Source organism: Lycium barbarum, chromosome 10 (genome assembly GCF_019175385.1).
Source record: "Lycium barbarum isolate Lr01 chromosome 10, ASM1917538v2, whole genome shotgun sequence".
NCBI lineage: Eukaryota > Viridiplantae > Streptophyta > Magnoliopsida > Solanales > Solanaceae > Lycium > Lycium barbarum.
Window position 1 is genome coordinate 68,410,053 of NC_083346.1, and position 20,202 is coordinate 68,430,254.

The following is a 20,202-nucleotide window of genomic DNA, read 5'->3' on the forward strand; positions in this document are numbered from 1 at the left end:
GTCTACGAGCCGTGTCTAGTAGAGTCTTGGTTATGGGTGTGTTGCGCGCCACACTTATAAACGAGAAGCTGCGGACATCTTAGGAATATATGACCTTCTTTCTTCATAAGAATCGTGCGATAAAGCTATGATGTAAGAAATTCTTGTTCTTAAATCGTGTGTTGTGTATTTCAGAGATGCCTAAAAAGAAAAAGGCTACAGCAGCCCAAAGGGGCAAGACGGTGGCAGAAAAGCGGGCTGAAAGAGCACCGCCACCAGTAGTAGAGGAAGATGAGTCCCAGAGTGCGGCTCAATCTCAGTCCTCCCAGACAGTGCCTATTACTGAGGAGCACGTGGGAGCCTCAGCCCCAGCTCCAGCTCCTCCGCCGAATGCTTCAGGCCAAGACGTAAGAGAGGCCATTAATTTGTTGACTCAGTTGGTTGCGGCCCAGACTCAGAGGCCAAGCGCGGGGCAAGGTGACAGGACTGTTAGCGCAAGGGCCCGTGACTTCATTGCTTTGAAACCCCCGGAATTCTTTGGGTCGAAACTGGAGGAGGATCCCCAGGACTTTGTTGATGGTATGCTAAGGACGCTCCGATTGATACATGCTTCAGACACCGAATCGGTGGAGCTAGCGTTATACAGATTGAGGGATGTCTCAATCCAGTGGTACACGGTTTGGATGGCTTCGCGGGGAGCCAATGCACCTCCGCCGGTATGGCAAGAGTTTGTCGATGCTTTTCTCCGTCACTACATGCCTCCAGAAGTTCGGCGAGCTAGGGCCGATAAATTCTTGAATCTGAGGCAAGGTAGCATGAGTGCTACAGAGTATAGTCTCCGCTTCAATTCCTTGGCTAGGTATGCTTCGGCCATGGTAGCGGATATGGGCGATCTTGTGCACCGGTTTGTGAAGGGCCTAGGGCCACATTTGATGGATAAATGCTTGACTGCATCTCTTCAGGATGGCATGGATATTGCACGTATTCAGGCGCATGCTCAGGAATTGGAGGAACACCTACAGCAGCGGAGGAATGAACGTGAACAGGATAGGGGACATAGCAAGAGGGCTAGATCTTCGGGGCCGATGAGTGAGTCCAGAGGTGGGCACCGGCAGCAGCCCCCTAGGCATGCAGGCTACTCTATGACCAGTGCGCTCCCACGGTTTTCAGGCCAGAGATTGGATAGATCTGCTCATTCAGGGTCGAGCCCGAGTTATTCAGGGCCTCAGTATAGAGATGATTCAGGCCAGTCTAGACCACCCGTGCCACGATGTTCCCAGTGTGGGAAGTTGCATTGGGGTCAGTGCCGATCAGGTTCAGATGCTTGCTATTCTTGTGGTCGACCAGGCCACATTATGCGTGATTGCCCCTCAGTATAGGGTAGAGGTAGGGCCCAGCCATCAGGGTCGATAGCCGGGTCTTCAGCATCTGCACGCCCTATGGGGCCAGGTTCACATGCGCCGGTTGGCCATGGTAGAGGTAGAGGCAGAGCTCCCAGTTCCAGCGGTCCTCAGCACCGTATTTATGCTTTGGCTGGACGCCAAGATCTTGAGTCTTCTCCTGATGTGGTCACAGGTATATTATCGGTATTCTCTCATGATGTATATGCTTTGATTGATCCGGGCTCCACATTGTCTTATGTTACTCCATATATTGCGGGTCGATTTATAATTGAGCCGGAGTCTATTAAGCCTTTTGAGGTGTCTACGCCCGTTGGCTAATCGGTGATAGCTAGCCGAGTGTATAGAGATTGCGTAGTGGTGATATGTGACCGCCGTACAGTAGCTGATTTGCATGAACTAAAAATGGTAGATTTTGATGTTATTATGGGCATGGATTGGTTGGCTTCTTGCTACGCCAATGTTGATTGTAGAACGAAGATGGTTCGTTTCCAGTTCCCGGGCGAACCAGTCTTAGAATGGAAAGGGAATACGGCGTCACCAAAGGGTAGGTTTATTTCCTATCTAAAAGCGAGGAAGATGATCACTAAAGGGTGTATTTATCACCTAGTGCGAGTTCGAGATGTAGAAGTTGAGTCGCCGACTCTTCAATCAGTTCCGGTAGTGAACGAATTTCCGGATGTGTTCCCGGAAGAGCTTCCAGGCCTTCCTCCCGAGCGAGAGATAGATTTTGCGATTGATGTGTTGCCAGAAACAAATCCCATATCTATTCCTCCCTATAGGATGGCACCCGCAGAGTTGAAAGAGTTGAAGGAGCAATTGAAAGACTTGCTTGAAAAAGGCTTCATTCGGCCTAGTTCATCCCCGTGGGGAGCACCCGTATTGTTCGTCCGGAAGAAGGATGGCTCCTTGAGAATGTGCATTGATTATCGGCAATTGAATAAAGTGACAATTAAGAACAAGTATCCCCTCCCGAGGATTGATGATTTATTTGATCAATTGCATGGTGCCAAATGGTTTTCAAAGATTGATTTGAGGTCCGGGTATCACCAAGTAAGAGTTAGGGAGAAAGATATCCCTAAGACAGCTTTCAGAACAAGATATGGCCATTTCGAGTTCCGAGTAATGTCGTTTGGGCTAACTAATGCACCGGCAGTGTTTATGGACTTAATGAACAATGTATTCAGGCCTTTTCTGGACCTATTCGTGATTGTATTCATCGACGATATCCTAGTGTACTCTAGATCCGAGGCTGAGCATGCGGAGCATTTGCGAACCGTCCTTGGAGTTCTTCGAGCTCGAGAGTTGTTTGCAAAATTCTCCAAATGTGAGTTTTGGTTGAACTCGGTATCATTCCTGGGCCATATTGTTGCAGCTGATGGTATTCGAGTGGATAGTCAAAAGATCGAGGCAGTGAAAACTTGGCCAAGGCCCACAACCCCTACAGAGGTTCGTAGCTTTTTGGGCTTAGCCGGGTATTACAGAAGATTTGTTGAGGGTTTCTCTTCTATTTCTGCACCGCTCACAAAGTTGACTCAGAAGTCAGCTAAGTTTCAATGGACAGATGCTTGTGAACGTAGTTTCCAAAAGTTGAAAGACAGATTGACTTCTGCCCCAGTCTTGACACTTCCAGAGGGAGTGGAAGGATATGTTGTTTATTGTGATGCTTCAGGCGTCGGGCTAGGCTGTGTATTGATGCAAAATGGTAAGGTGATCGCGTATGCTTCTAGACAATTACGGAAACATGAACAGAATTATCCTACCCATGACTTAGAATTGGCCGCGGTGGTCCATGCTTTAAAGATATGGAGACATTACTTATATGGTGTCCACGTGGATATTTATACAGATCATAAGAGTCTCCAGTACATCTTCAAGCAGAAAGAGTTAAATTTGCGGCAACGACGATGGCTAGAGTTGCTAAAAGACTATGACGTCGAAATCCTGTACCACCCCGGAAAGGCAAATGTTGTGGCCGATGCTCTTAGCCGCAGGTCTATGGGAAGCTTATGCGATGTGCGACAAGAAAAGAGAGAAATGACCCGTGACCTTCAGCAGCCAGCCAGCCTAGGGGTCCGAGTAGTGGACTCAGGTAGCAGTAGAGCTACCATTCAGAATTCGGCAGTTCCGTCGCTAGTAGCGGAAGTAAAAGAGCGGCAAGGTGAGGATTCCAGGCTAATGCAGTACAGAGATACGCTCGCTCAGAAAGAGGGGTCACCATTTGATATTTCGGGAGACGGAGCCCTCCGATGCCGAGGCAAGTTATGTGTCCCCGATGTGGCAGACTTACGCCACCAGATTTTGAGAGAGGCTCATTGTTCCCGTTACTCCGTTCACCCTGGAACGACGAAGATGTATCATGATCTTAAGTCTATATATTGGTGGAATGGGATGAAGAAAGATGTAGCGGAGTTTGTAGCCCAATGTTCCAATTGCCAACAAGTAAAAATAGAACACCAAAAGCCGGGTGGCTTATTGCAAGCTATAGAAATCCCAACTTGGAAGTGGGAAGTGATTAATATGGATTTCATTACAGGGCTACCTCGTTCTCGACGCAAGTATGATTCCATATGGGTGATTGTGGATAGACTCACTAAATCAGCTCATTTCTTACCGGTCAGGACGACCTATGTGGCAGACGATTATACAAGGCTTTATGTCAAAGAAATAGTGAGACTCCATGGTGTCCCAGTGTCTATTATCTCCGATAGAGGAACTCAGTTTACGGCCAAATTTTGGGAGTCCTTTCAAGGGGGTCTAGGGACCCAAGTGCGCCTTAGCACGGCATTTCACCCACAGACCGATGGGCAAGCTGAACGCACCATCCAGACTCTTGAAGATATGTTACGGGCATGCATGATAGATTTTGGGGGAAATTGGGATGACCATTTGCCACTCATTGAGTTTGCTTACAATAATAGTTATCACTCCAGCATCCTAATGGCACCATATGAAGCTTTATATGGGCGAAAGTGTAGATCCCCGATTGGGTGGTTTGAAACGGGAGAGGCCAAGTTAATGGGGCCCGATTTGGTCCAACAAGCCATAGAGAAAGTCAAGCTCATACGAGATCGGTTGTTGGCGGCTCAAAGTCGCCAAAAGTCTTATGCAGATAATCGTCGAAGGGACTTAGAGTTTCAAGTTAAGGATTGGGTGTTTTTGAAAGTGTCGCCGATGAAGGGCGTTATGAGATTTGGCAAAAAGGGGAAGCTTAGTCCCCGGTATATAGGGCCTTATGAAATTGTGCGAAAGATAGGCAAAGTGGCCTATGAATTAGACTTACCTCAAGACTTGGAGTCAGTTCACCCGGTTTTCCATGTCTCGATGCTTCAGAAGTGTGTTGGAGATCCTACGAGGGTCGTCCCAGTGAATGATATTCAAGTGACAGAAAAGTTAACTTATGATGAAATACCCATTGCCATATTAGATAGGCAAGTACGGAGGCTTAGAAACAAAGAAGTGGCCTCAGTTAAAGTTTTGTGGAAAAATAATAATCGAGAGGAAATGACATGGGAAGCGGAAGAAAATATGCAATCCAAGTACCCGCATTTATTTCAGCCCTTGGGAGAAGTCCAAGATGAGACGTCAAAATCATAAGGTATGGATGTTTTCCTTTTATGCTTATGGGTCGTGTGTGGCCAAAAATTTTCATGTTGTTATGATGTGGCCCTGTGTGGCATCGATATTATGGGTTGTTGTGACAGGTTGTTAGTGCCATGTTATAGGGGAAACTCTGGCGAAATTTTTATAAAATCCCGGGTGTTCTCGACATTCGAGGACGAATGTTCTTAAGGGGGGGAGAATGTTACACCTCGGAAAAATCTTCCGTTGGTACGCAAGTGAATGAACTAGCGAAACACGAGTATCGGGTTAATGATGACTTAAGGGCATTTTGGGAAAGAGTTATAACGTCCCTTAGATTAGTATTGAAGTGTTAAACAAGTGTTAAGAAGGTTCCATGAGGATCGGAGATCAAACGAAGTGGCGAAACTAAGTTCAGTGACTGATGAGTTCTACGGCTCATTATACGGACCGTATAATGTTATACGGACCGTATAATGTTATACGGACCGTATAGTGGACCGTAAAACCATCACAGTGAAGGTTGGTTGCTGGTGGAATTTTACGGTCAGTTATACGGACCGTATAAAATTTATACGGACCGTATAACGAACCGTCGAATGGTCACAGTGAAAGGTTGCTCACTAGTAACGTTTTACGGTCAGTTATACGGACCGTAAAACTGTTTTACGGACCGTATAACGGACCGTCAAGTAGTCACAGTGAAGGGGTGCTGGGCAGACCCATTTCACGGTCTATTATACGGACCGTATAACCATTATACGGACCGTATAATGGACCGTATAATGGAACCCGGCAGTTCGGTGATGATTTAATAAATAAAGACCAAGTTCATGAAAATCATTTCCACATTTCCTCTCTCTCTCTAAAACATCTCTCTACAACTTTTGTACAAGTTTTCAAGGGTATTAATCCATCAACCACATTAAACAAGTAAATCCAAGGTAGAAACCCATCAAGGATCATCTAAAGTCAAGAAACCCAAATGGCGAAAGACTAGGGTTTTACTCAAAGTGGAGTATTATCAACAAAAGCTTGTCCCTACAACTTCTAAGGTAAGATTCATGATTTTTATATGATGTTTACGGTATGGGAGAATTAAAATGCATGGATTGTAGAAAACATGGTCCACTAGGACATGAATGATGAATAGTGACGTTTTTGAGACATAGTTTGAATTGAATCATGATTGTTGTTGTATTGTGATATGAGTGTGTTATAAATGACGTTAAGATCATGAAATAAACATTGTATATGGATGAACGAAGTTGGGTGTTGTGACCCTAAATACGGACAAATGGAAGTGAATTGAGAATGTGGATAATGTAGATGATTAATGGCCATGGAAATGATATTATAAATGTGTTGTTGACGTTTGGGGTTGAATTATGATATGGACAAATGTTGTATAGATAAAGGAGATGCTGTCCAATTTTCTCTACTTCTAGCCATGTGCACTTGTTATCGATACTAATGATAGTATGGCCTTAATGAAGGTAAAAACGTGAGCATCGAAGGAGTACGTGCAAGTGTAGAATAATTCGACAAAGAGGTATGTAAGGCTAACCCTTCTTTCATAAGGCATGGTTCTTTGGCCAAACTCCTAATCCCTCTATATGAGCATGTTGACTACAAATGTTTCACATTCCGAGCTCATAAGCTCACTATCCTTGATTGGTACTACGAATGCGCTACGCACCTCAGGTGACGAGTAGGACTACGATATAGAAGTAACAATAACGATAATAATAGTAATGATGATGGTGATAATAATGATGCTAAGAGTGCCTACGGGCTGTTATGCTCATACGTGCCCCTGAAGGGCTATAATGAAACCCCGAGCTTATAACGCCGGGTAGAATATATGGGTATGAATATGTATAGAATATGTATACGATTTCGAAACGCGCGCACACATCTGCTGATGGTACGGATAACCCTGAAGCCTTGGTAGGGCCAGGTATGAGTAACATTGAGCCTTGGTTGGCCAAGTATGTATATGAAATACTGATCCAATGAGGTCGGGTACGCTATGTAAATGCCATGTATACGAAATGATTATGTATGTATATATATTATGTAAAAGAATGTGATGAGACTATGTATAAGAATACGAATGACGATGTGAGTAAGTAAGCGACATGATGATGATGATATTATTGTCTCCCCTCCTATGCTATTCCATATATTGTTCATTATGTTGTATATCAATGTTAATCATGCTTTACATACTCAGTACATTCTTCGTACTGACGTCCTTTTGTTTGTGGACGCTGCGTCATGCCCGCAGGTGCACAGGGAGACAGACTTGACCCATAGCTGCCTATTTGAAGATTTCATAGAGAGCTCCATTTCCTTCGGAGCCATATCTTTTGGGTACTCATTCTTTTGTGTATATAACTATGGGCATAGCGGGGTCCTGTCCCGCTCATGATATGTCATACTCTTAGAGGCTCGTAGTCATGTGTATGTGGGTAGAGATGTTTGGCCATGTCGGCCTATGTTTTGTATATCTTTTGTTGGCCTCGTCGGCCTTGTATATTTGACATGGCATAGATGCCCAAGATATGTTAATTGATGATGATCGTCCAATGGGACTAGCTTGATTAATGATTTAAAATGCATGAAATGAATTATGGTTCACCTAGATGTTATGATATGCATGATAACGGGGTGCCCGGGTGGGGTAGCACCGGGTGCTCGTCGTGGCCCCCTAGTCGGGCTGTGACAGGGACAGAGACAGATACACTCTAGACACTCAGGTCAGTCAGCGACTAGTGCGCCTCCCAGATTCTCAGATAGGAGGTTTGATCGTTCTTTTCAGCCAGGACAGGGCCAGAGTTCGAGGGCTTCAGATTCTCAGTTGAAGGGAGATTTTAGTCAGCGGAGACCTCCAGTACCGCGGTGCAGCCAGTGCGGTAGAATGCATTCCGGACAGTATCGTCAGGGTTCGTTGGCCATATGTTGAGGGATTGCCCTTCAGCGAGAGGTAGAGTTGGGACTCAGCCTACAGGATCAGCAGCTGGTCTTCTTCAGTACGCCCGACAGCATAGACTTCTCAGACTACAGCAAATGGAGGCAGAGGTAGAGGGGGAGCATCTACTTCAGGTGCTGTTCAGCCTCGCGTATATGCTTTTGCTGGGCGACAGGATCTTGAGTCTTCCCCAGATGTTGTCACAGGTACATGGACTATATTTTCCCGTGATGTATATGCTTTGATCGATCTAGGTTCTACTTTCTCTTATGTCACTCCGTATGTTGCTGATTGTATTGGGGTGCAATCCGAGCCAATTAAACCTTTTGAGGTATTCACTCCGGTTGGTGATCCGGTAATAGCGAGGAAAGTGTAAAAAAATTATGTCATTGTGATATGTGATCGCCAGACCAAAGCCGATTTGATAGAGCTAGAAATGATAGATTTCGATGTAATTATAGGTATGGATTGGTTGGCCTCGTGCTATGCCAATGTTGATTGCCGGATGAAGATGGTTCGATTTCAATTTCCGGGAGAGCCTTTGCTTGAATGGAAGGGTAATACGGCATCTCCAAAGGGTAGGTTTATTTCCTACCTTAAAGCGAGAAAACTGATAGCTAAAGGTTACATTTATCATCTAGTTCAGGTTCATGACACAGAGGCAAGGGTGCCAACTTTCCAGTCTGTTCCGGTAGTGAATGAATTCCCAGATGTATTTCCAGAAGAACTTCCAGGTCTTCCTTCGGAAAGAGAAATTGACTTTGCTATTGATGTGTTACCTGACACTGAGCCTATTTCTATTCCTCCTTATCGAATGGCTCCGACAGAATTGAAAGAGCTGAAGGCACAGTTGAAGGACTTTCTTGAAAAGGGGTTTATAGGCCCAGTTCATCGCCTTGGGGAGCACCGGTCTTGTTCGTGAGAAAGAAGGACGGATCTCTACGGATGTGCATCGATTACAGACAGCTGAACAAGGTAACAATAAAGAACAAGTATCCCCTCCCCAGAATTGACGATTTGGTTGATCAATTACAGGGCGCTAAGTGGTTCTTCAAGATAGATTTGAGATCTGATTATCATCAACTGAGAATTAGAGAAGGAGATATTCCCAAAACAACCTTCAGAACGAGGTATGGCCACTATGAGTTCCGAGTGATGTCGTTTGGGTTGAAAAATGCCCCAGCGGTGTTCATGAATTTAATGAATAATGTGTTCAGGCCATTCTTGGATCTGTTCGTGATAGTATTTATCGATGATATTCTGGTGTATTCTCGCACAGAATCAGAACATGCAGATCATCTAAGAATTGTTCTTGGCGTTCTTCGAGCTCGGGAATTATATGCAAAATTTTCAAAGTGCGAGTTCTGGCTAAATTCTGTGGCATTTCTAGGTCATGTTATTTCAGATGATGGCATCCGAGTCGACACTCAGAAAATAGAAGTTGTGAAGACTTGGCCAAGGCCTACAACGCCTACAGAAATTCGTAGTTTCCTGGGTTTGGCGGGATATTATAGAAGATTTGTAGAGGGCTTCTCGTCTATCTGGGCTCCAATAATGAAGCTAACCCAGAAGCCGGCGAAATTTCAGTGGAATGATGCTTGCGAGCGTGGTTTTCAAGAATTGAAAGATAGATTGACTTCAGCTCAAGTGTTAACCCTTCCCGAAGGGCCAGATGGCTATGTTGTGTATTGTGATGCTTCCGGTGTAGGACTAGGATGTGTATTGATGCAACCTGGGAAAGTTATTGCATATGCCTCGAGACAGTTGCGGAAACATGAAAATAATTATCCAACTCATGATCTCGAATTGGCTGCGGTTATTCATGCCTTGAAGATATGGAGACATTATTTGTATGGTGTGCACGTCAACATTTATACCGATCACAAGAGTCTCCAGCATATTTTCAAATAGAAGGAGTTAAATCTGCGGCAGAGGCGATGGTTAGAATTACTGAAGGATTACAATGTGAATATTCTATATCATCCCGGAAAAGTGAATGTGGTAGCCGATGCGCTTAGTCGTCGATCAATGGGTAGTTTGTGTGAAGTTCCTTCAGAAAAGCAAGAAATGGTTCGTGAGCTCCATCGACTAGCAAATCTCGGAGTACGTGTAATTGATTTGGGTAGTACAAGTATTAGCATCAATGACCCCACAGTGTCATCTTTGAGTATAGAAGTGAAGGAACGACAATATGAAGATTCTCAGTTAAGCCATTACCGAGGCCTATCTCGTGAAAAAGAGAAGTCTCCATTTGAAGTTTCCATAGATGGGGTCCATAGATATCAGGGCAGGCTATGCGTACCGGACGTGGAAAATTTACGCCAACGAATTTTAGAGAAAGCACACTATTCTCAGTATTCTATTCATCCGGGTGTGACCAGGATGTATCATGACCTCAAATCACTGTATTGGTGGGATGGCATGAAACGGGACATAGCGGAATTTGTAGCTCAATGTCCAAATTGTCAACAAGTAAAGGCCGAACATCAGAAGCCAGAGGGCTTATTGTAGGCAATGGAGATTCCTACATAGAAACGGGAAGAAATTAATATGGATTTCATTGTAGGATTACCTTGCTCCCGAGGCAAATACGATTCTATATGGGTGATCGTGGATAGATTAACCAAAGCAGCTCACTTTCTTCCAGTCAGGACCACGTATTCAGCGGAAGATTATGCTAGGTTGTACTTGAAAGAAATTGTGCGACTTAATGGAATTCCATTAGCCATTATTACAGACAGAGGGGCACAGTTTACAACCAAGTTTTGGAAGTCTTTTCAAGAAGGTCTAGGTACCCAAGTCAAGCTCAGTACGGCGTTTCATCCACAGACTAATGGCAAGCCAAACGTACTATTCATACCTTGGAGGATATGCTACTAGCGTGTATGTTGGATTTCGGCGGTAGTTGGGATGAGCATTTACCCCTTATAGAATTCGCATACAACAATAACTACCATTCCGGTATTCAAATGGCCCCATATGAAGCCTTATATGGGAGGAAGTGTAGGTCACCAATTGGATGGTTTGAAATAGGAGAAGCACAATTAATAGGCCCCGACTTGAGTCAACAAGCAGTCGAAAAAGTCAAGGTGATACGAGATCGATTATTGACAGCCCAAAGTCGCCAGAAGTCTTATACGGACAACCGCCGACGAGACTTGGAATTCCAAGCCAATGATTGGGTATTCTTGAAAGTATCGCCAATGATAGGGGTAATGAGGTCTGGCAAAAAGGGGAAGTTGAGCCCAAGATATATTGGACCTTATAGAGTTATCCGTAAGGTGGGTCGTGTAGCATACGAACTGGACTTTCCCTCCGAGCTTGAGTCCGTACATCCAGTTTTTCATGTATCAATGCTCCGCCAGTGTGTCGGAGACCCAACAAGAATAGTCCCGGTAGATGATGTGCAAGTGACAGAAAAGCTAACCTATGAAGAAGTGCCTATTTCTATTCTAGACAAGCAAGTGCGAAGGCTCCGAAATGAAGAGGTAGCTTCAGTTAAAGTTTTGTGGCGGAATATCAATCGGGAAGAAATGACTTGGGAAGCGGAGGAGAATATGAAAACCAAATATCCGCATATATTCCAACCCCCAGAGGAGATTCAAGATGCGACGTCGACGAGATGAGGGATGTATGCTTTATTTTCTTAAGCTTTTGGTCGTGTGTGGCCATAGATATGTGGATATTTTGATGTAGCGCTGTGAGACGATGATATTATGGGTTGTTGTGACAGGTTGGTAGTGCCTAATTACAGGGGAAAGTCTGGCGAAATTTTCGTAGAATCCCGAGTGTTTAACATTCGAGGACGAATGTTCCAAAAGTGGGGAAGAATGTTACACCTCGGAAAATTCCCCGTACATGTACTGTGAATAGTAAAGTGAAGGTCATGGCATATACGGTGTTTTTATGAGTAATAAATAGTATTTGACGACTCTAAACGAGAATTCAAAAGCATGTGAGGTAAGGAAAGATAGTTGTTAAGAAAAGCAAATCATATGTCGTGTATCGGATAAGAATAACGAGCAACGATTCTATGATAGCGTAATGATGTCTTAGAGATAAGTAATAATGTCCCTTAGGTTGGTATTAAGGTGTTAAACAAGTGTTAAGAAGGTTCCATAAGGATCGGAGATCAAACGAGTCGACGAGAACGAAAACGGAACCCCTGGGCAATATACGGTCCAATCTACGGACCGTATAAATTATACCAGCCGTATATGGGACCGTATAAATGGCCGAAGAGAGTACCAGCCACTGGACCAAATATACGGCCACACATACGGTCCGTATAAATAGTACAGACCGTATGTTGGTCCGTATAATAATGGTTGGCCAGGTTTCTATTTTTAATATAAGGGACCCTTTCATTTCATTTTTCATTTCATTCACTCTCCACACTTCAAGAACTATCTAGAAAACAATCCACTCTTCCACTACAAGAGAAATCAAAGGAAAACTTAGATCATCAACACCAAATCTATGAAACAAAGTGTATGAAACCTAATTGGAAGTCATCTCCTTCAAGAAATCCCAAAAGAGGTGAAGAAGGGTTTTAGTGCTAGAGGAGTATTCTCATTCAAGGCTTGTTCAACCAACATCTAAGGTATGTTTCATTACTATACCATGTTGTTCAAGGCATTGGAAGGCTTAGATACTTGAAATGTAGAAAAATATAGAAAATGGGCCATTACTGAGTAAATGGTGTCACAATTGAATGATAGTGGAATGGAATCATGAATGTTGATGCGTTATGATTATGAATCCGTTGTAAACAACTTTGAAACCATGAAATAAGTATTATGTATGCGGAAACGCGATAACGAGGTATAACCATGAATGTGGAGTAATTGGAGAGAAATGGTGGATTTTACTCAATGTATATAAATGATGATTGTTGGTCTCTATATTATGGATGTTGATGTGAATGCTGGGAATCGATATAGGATATGGGAAAGGTAGTAGGAACAAAGGAAGTGCTGCCCAATTTTCTCTAGGAATAACAATGCGTTCTTATGGTCGATTAACTAACGTTAGTCCAAATTCTCTCGTGAAGGTAACGGCGTGATATCGTAGGAGAACAAGTGAACGATAGCTTAGCTAAACAACAAGGGTATGTGAGGCTATTCCTTTCTTTCTAATGGCATGAATCCTATAGTATAAATTCCTCCCCTCTTCATGAGTTCATATATTCCGGAAAGCTAAAAGCCTATATCCCTAAATGTCTATATGAGATATGATATGATGATGCCATAATGATAAGAATGTTATTTATTACTCACACTCACCTTATATGCTAATCCCTTCAAGGTGAGGCAAACTATCGATGAATGCTCCATAACGAGATCGGGGGTTACAACTTTACGTCACCCCAATAGAATATAGTTATCCTTGAGTCCTATGCATACATTATGATAAGCATATTGTGATGAGCATGTTATGATGATATTACACCATTCCTATATGGTCGGGCAGTTTATATATACATACATATTATGCATACATGAGATGATGAGTAAGTATGAAAGTAAGTCAGCATGCATTACTTCTCATATGATTCACAGTCAGTTACAGTTTGATCCATATCTGATATCTCCCTTTTTTCTTGATGTATTGTTATTGTTTATGTCTCTCATACTCAGTACAACATTCGTACAGACGTCCGTTTCCTTTGGATGCTGTGTTCATGCCCACAGGTAGACAAGGAGCTGTGTTCGATCCAGATTCTTAGAAACTGTCAGCTGATTGAGAGCACTCTATTGTTCGGAGGTGCTTATGATTACTCTTTTGGTACATATGTATATTTTGGGCACGACGGAGTCTTGTTCCGTCTATATGCATAGTATGTCAGTAGAGGCTCGTAGATGCGTAGTGTGGGTTAGAGGGTCTCACAAGTCTATTGTGGTATATTCGTATGTATATAGATAATATCTATTTTGATTGTCTAAGGGCACATTTATGTAAAGGTATTCATGTTTTCCCATAAAATATGATTTTTCCCATGCTTGATCATAAATGTAATAAAAGAGCATTAAATGAGCGAGATGAGTGATAGTACGAGGGGTGCTCGGCAGCTAGCCCCGGGAACCCGTCACGACCCCTAGCTGGGTCGTGACAGAAGTGGTATCAGAGCGGTTCAGTCCTAGGAAGTGTCTACGAGCCGTGTCTAGTAGAGTCTTGTTTATGGTGTGTTGTGCGCCACGCTAATAAACAAGCGGCTACAGGGCATTTAGGAAAATGACCATCTTTCTTCTTATTAGATCGTGCGATCGAGCCATACATAAGATTTAATTTTTCCTAAAAGTGTGTTGTGCTTTCAGAATGCCGCCAAAGGGAAAAGCTACAGCTGCCCAGAAGGGCAAAGCTCTGATGAAAAGGCGGGTGGAACGAGAGCTCCCGACGAATGTAGGGGAAGGTGAATCACAAAATGAGGCCTCGCCCAATGTAGAAGAGCAAGGAGGAGCCTCAGCTCCGGTCCCTCCACCGGGTGCTTCGGGTCAACAAGTGACCGAGGCCATACATTTATTGACACAATTGGTTGCCGCTCAGGCACAACGACAGAATGCGTGCCCGAGTGATCGTTCAGCTAGTACGAGAGCTCGTGATTTTATGACTCTAAATCCTCCGGAGTTCTTTGGGTCGAAGCCGGACGAAGATCCGCAAAACTTCATTGATGAAATGTTGAGGACCTTAAAGATTATTCATGCTTCCGAGACCGAATCCGTTGAGTTAGCCTCTTATAGACTCCGCGATGTGGCGGTATTGGGGTATAACAATTGGATGGCATCAAGAGGAGAGAATGCACCTTCTCCGGTTTGGCAGGAATTTGTGGATGCCTTTATTCGTCATTACTTGCCACCCGAGGTCCGTCGAGCTAGAGCGGGTAGGTTCTTGAACCTAAAGCAAGGAAGTATGAGTGCCCGAGAGTATAGTATGCAATTCAATTCTTTGGCTAGATATGCCCCAACTGTTGTGGCCAACTTGGGAGACCGGGTCCATAGATTTGTGATTGGTTTGGGGCCACATTTGTTTAGAGATTGTCTGACGGCCTCTTTGCAAGACGGGATGGATATTTCCCGAATACAGGCCCATGCTCAGAATCTTGAGGAATGACAACAACCGCAAAAAAGTGATCGTGATAGTGACAGAAGACAAGGTAAGAGGGCTAGATCTATGGGAGCGAGCAGTGAATATAGAGGGGAACCGAGACAGATGCACTCTAGACACTCAGGTCAGTCAGCGACTAGTGCGCCTCCCAGATTCTCAGATAGGAGGTTTGATCGTTCTTTTCAGCCAGGACAGGGCCAGAGTTCGAGGGCTTCAGATTCTCAGTTGAGGGGAGATTTTAGTCAGCGAAGACCTCCAGTACCGCAGTGCATCCAGTGCGGTAGAATGCATTCCGGACAGTGTCGTCAGGGTTCGGACGCTTGCTATGCCTGCGGACAAGTTGGCCATATGTTGAGGGATTGCCCTTTAGCGAGAGGTAGAGTTGGGACTCAGCCTACAGGATCAGCAGCCGGGTCTTCTTCAGTACGCCCGACAACACAGACTTCTCAGACTACAGCAGGTGGAGGCAGAGGTAGAGGGGGAGCATCTACTTCAGGTGCTGTTCAGCCTCGCGTATATGCTTTTGCTGGGCGACAGGATCTTGAGTCTTCCCCAGATGTTGTCACAGGTACATTGACTATATTTTCCCGTGATGTATATGCTTTGATCGATCTAGCTTCTAATTTCTCTTATGTCACTCCGTATGTTGTTGATTGTATTGGGGTGCAATCCGAGCCAATTAAACCTTTTGAGGTATTCACTCCGGTTGGTGATCCGGTAATAGCGAGGAAAGTGTACAAATATTGTGTCATTGTGATATGTTACCGCCATACCAAAGCCAATTTGATGGAGCTGGAAATGATAGATTTCGATGTAATTATGGGTATGGATTGGTTGGCCTCGTGCTATGCCAATGTTGATTACCGAACGAAGATGGTTCGATTTCAATTTCCGGGAGAGCCCGTGCTTGAATGGAAGGGTAATACGGCGTCTCCAAAATGTAGGTTTATTTCCTACCTTAAGGCGAGAAAACTGATAGCTAAAGGTTATATTTATCATCTAGTTCGGGTTCATGACACAGAGGCAAGGGTGCCAACTTTCCAGTCTGTTCCGGTAGTGAATAAATTCCTAGATGTATTTCCAGACGAACTTCCAGGTCTTCCTCCGGAAAGAGAAATTGACTTTGCTATTGATGTGTTACCTGACACTGAGCCTATTTCTATTCCTCCTTGTTGAATGGCTCCGGCAAAATTGAAAGAGCTGAAGGCGCAGTTGAAGGACTTGCTTGAAAAGGGGTTTATAAGGCCCAGTTCATCGCCGTGGGGAGCACCGGTCTTGTTCGTGAGAAAGAAGGACGGATCTCTACGGATGTGCATCGATTACAGACAACTGACAAAGGTAACAATAAAGAACAAGTATCCCCTCCCCAAAAATGACGATTTGTTTGATCAATTACAGGGCACTAAGTGGTTCTCCAAGATAGTTTTGAGATCTAGTTATCATCAAGTGAGAATTAGAGAAGGATATATTCCCAAAACAGCCTTCAGAACGAGGTATGGCCACTATGAGTTTCGAGTGATGTCGTTTGGGTTGACAAATGTCCCGGCGGTGTTCATGAATTTAATGAATAATGTGTTCAGGCCATTCTTGGATCTCTTCGTGATAGTATTTATCGATGATATTCTGGTGTATTCTCGTACAGAATCAGAACATGTAGATCATCAAAGAATTGTTCTTGGCATTCTTCGAGCTTGGGAATTATATGCAAAATTTTCAAAGTGCGAGTTCTGGCTAAATTCTGTGGCATTTCAACGTCATGTTATTTCAGATGATGGCATCCGAGTCGACACTCAGAAAATAGAAGCTTTGACGACTTGGCCAAGGCCTACAACGCCTACGGAAGTTCGTAGTTTCCAGGGTTTGACAGGATATTACAGAAGATTTTTAGAGGGCTTCTCGTCTATCTCGGCTCCATTAAGGAAGCTAACCCAGAAGCCGGCGAAATTTCAGTGGAATGACGGTTCCGAGCATAGTTTTCAAGAGTTGAAAGATAGATTGACTTCAGCTCCAGTGTTAACCCTTCCCGAAGGGCCAGATGGATATGTTGAGTATTGTGATGCTTCCGGTGTAGGACTAGGATGTGTATTGATGCAACATGGGAAAGTTATTGCATATGCCTCGAGATAGTTGCGATAACATGAAAAGAATTATCCAACTCATGATCTCGAATTGGCTGCGGTTATTCATGCCTAGAAGATATGGAGACATTATTTGTATGGTGTGCACGTCGACTTTTATACAGATCACAAGTGTCTCCAGCATATTTTCAAACGGAAGGAGTTAAATCTGCGGCAGAGGCGATGGTTAGAATTACTGAAGGATTACGATGTGAATATTCGATATTATCTCGGAAAAGCGAATGTGGTAGCCGATGCGCTTAGCCGTCGATCAATGGGTAGTTTGTGTGAAGTTCTTTCAGAAAAGCAAGAAATGGTTCGTGAGCTCCATCGACTAGCAAATCTCGGACTACGTGCAATTGATTCGGGTAGTACAAGTATTAGAAACAATGACCCCACAGTGTCATCTTTGAGTATAGAAGTGAAGGAACGACAATATGAAGATTCTCAGTTAAGCCATTACCGAGGCCTATCTCGTGAAAAAGAGAAGTCTCCATTTGAAGTTTCCATAGATGCGGTCCTTAGATATCAGGACAGGCTATGCGTACCGGATGTGTAAAATTTACGCCAACGAATTTTAGAGGAAGCACACTATTCTCGGTATTCTATTCATCCGGGTGCGACCAAGATGTATCATGACCTCAAATCACTGTATTGGTGGGATGCCATGAAACGGGACATAGCGGAATTTATAGCTCAATGTCCAAATTGTCAACAAGTAAAGGCCGAACATCAGAAGCCAGGGGGCTTATTACAGGCAATGGAGATTCCTACATGGAAATGGGAAGAAATTAATATGGATTTCATTGTAGGATTACCTCGCTCCCGAGGAAAATACGATTCTATATGGGTGATCGTGGATAGATTAACCAAACCAGCTCACTTTTTTCTAGTCAGGACCACGTATTCAGCAGAAGATTATGCTAGGTTGTACTTGAAAGAAATTGTGCGACTTAACCGAATTCCATTAGCCATTATTACAGACAGAGGGGCATAGTTTACAACCAAGTTTTGGAAGTCTTTTCAAGAAGGTCTAGGTACCCAAGTCAAGCTCAGTACGGCGTTTCATCCACAGACTGATGGAAATGCCGAACGTACTATTCAGACCTTGGAGGATATTCTACGAGCGTGTATGTTGGATTTTGGCGGTAGTTGGGATGAGCATTTACCCCTTATAGAATTCGCATACAACAATAACTACCATTTTGGTATTCAAATGGCCCCATATGAAGACTTATATGGGAGGAAGTGTAGGTCACCAATTGTTTATGTCTCTCATACTCAGTACAATATTCGTACTGACGTCCGTTTCCTTTGGATGCTGTGTTCATGCCCACAGGTAGACAGGGAGCTGAGTTCGATCCAGATTCTTAGAAGTTGTCAGCTGATTGAGAGCACTCCATTGTTCGGAGGTGCTTATGATTACTCTTTTGGTACATATGTATATTTTGGGCACGACGGAGTCTTGTTCTGTCTATATGCATAGTATGTCAGTAGAGGCTTGTAGATGCGTAGTGTGGGTTAGATGGTCTCACAAGTCTATTGTGGTATATTCGTATGTATATACATAATATCTATTTTGATAGTCTAAGGGCGCATTTATGTAAAGGTATTCATGTTTTCCCATAAAATATGATTTTTCCCATGCTTGATCATAAATGTAATAAAAGAGCATTAAATGAGCGAGATGAGTGATAGTACGAGCGGTGCTCAGCAGCTAGCCCAGGTACCCGACGCGGCCCCTAGTTGGGTCGTGACACTTTCGGGTCAATAAACTTCAATTCTCATCAATTTCTCCAAACTGTATAATCAACTGCTCATCCACAACCCAAAATATTTAGGGTTAGAATGAGGGACTTCATATCCTATGGCTTAGCTCTGCATCATGATCTAAGATAAGAAAGAAGAGTAACCACCCTAAATGCCCTATAGCTTCCCGTTTATAAATGTGGCGCGCTTCACACCCATAAATAAGACTCTACTAGACACGGTCTGTAGATAACCCTAGTACAGAATTGCTCTGATACCAAGTTTGTCACGCCCCAAATTTGGAGTGGCGTGACCGGCAATCGATGCCAAACTAGGCCCCGAGCGAACCACTCTAAATCTGAAACTCTGCTAAGGCCTACCTGCACACCGACAATATCAACCAGCCGGCGAGGCCGTAATTTGGGTATATATAAATAAATGTTGTCTTACTCGTCTTAACTGGACACACACACACCGAAAATATATATACACAACTGAGCAAGCCGACGAGGCTGCTATATAGGCTGAACAACAAAACTGAGAGCCAACATGGCTACATAATATCCCAACTACATACAACTGTCTATAGACCTCTAGGGAATATGAGCTGTAGAAAGGACAGGACAAGGCCCCGTCACACCCATATATACATGTCAAAATAGCATCCCACTAAAGGGACTGTAGCTCCAGACCAAGTGGAGTGCACTGACTGCGGCTGAGTAGAAGGCCTACTGAGCTGAATCGTCTGTCCGACTACTTGAACCTGCGGGCATGAACGCAGCGCCCCCAGACAAAGGGACATCAGTAAGAATAATTTACTAAATATGTAAGGCAAGATAACAACTGAAATAAAATAACAAACTATACTTTGGAGGTATGAAGAAAGCATCTGGAGGTGCTCTACCTGGGTTGCCTCTCATCTGAGGCAAGATAACATCACTGTATAAATATAACTTCGTGACTCGAAGGTCAGGCATAGATAACATACCTCCATAAATAAAACTCCGTGACTCATAGGCCAGGTATAATCAACTTCGTGACCCGTAGGTTAGGTATAAGCAACTCTGTGGCCCGTCGGTCAGGTATAATCAACTCCATGACCCGTAGGTCAAGTATGCGCATCTCCGTGACCCGTCGGTCAGGCAACAACTCCATGACCCGTAGGCTAGGCAATAACTCCATGAACCGTAGGCTAGGCGTATACATATAATGATAACTCGAAGGCAACATAATAGCCTATGAACAACATATCCACTAATTATACCTCCTGATATTCAATCATCTCATATAACTCAAC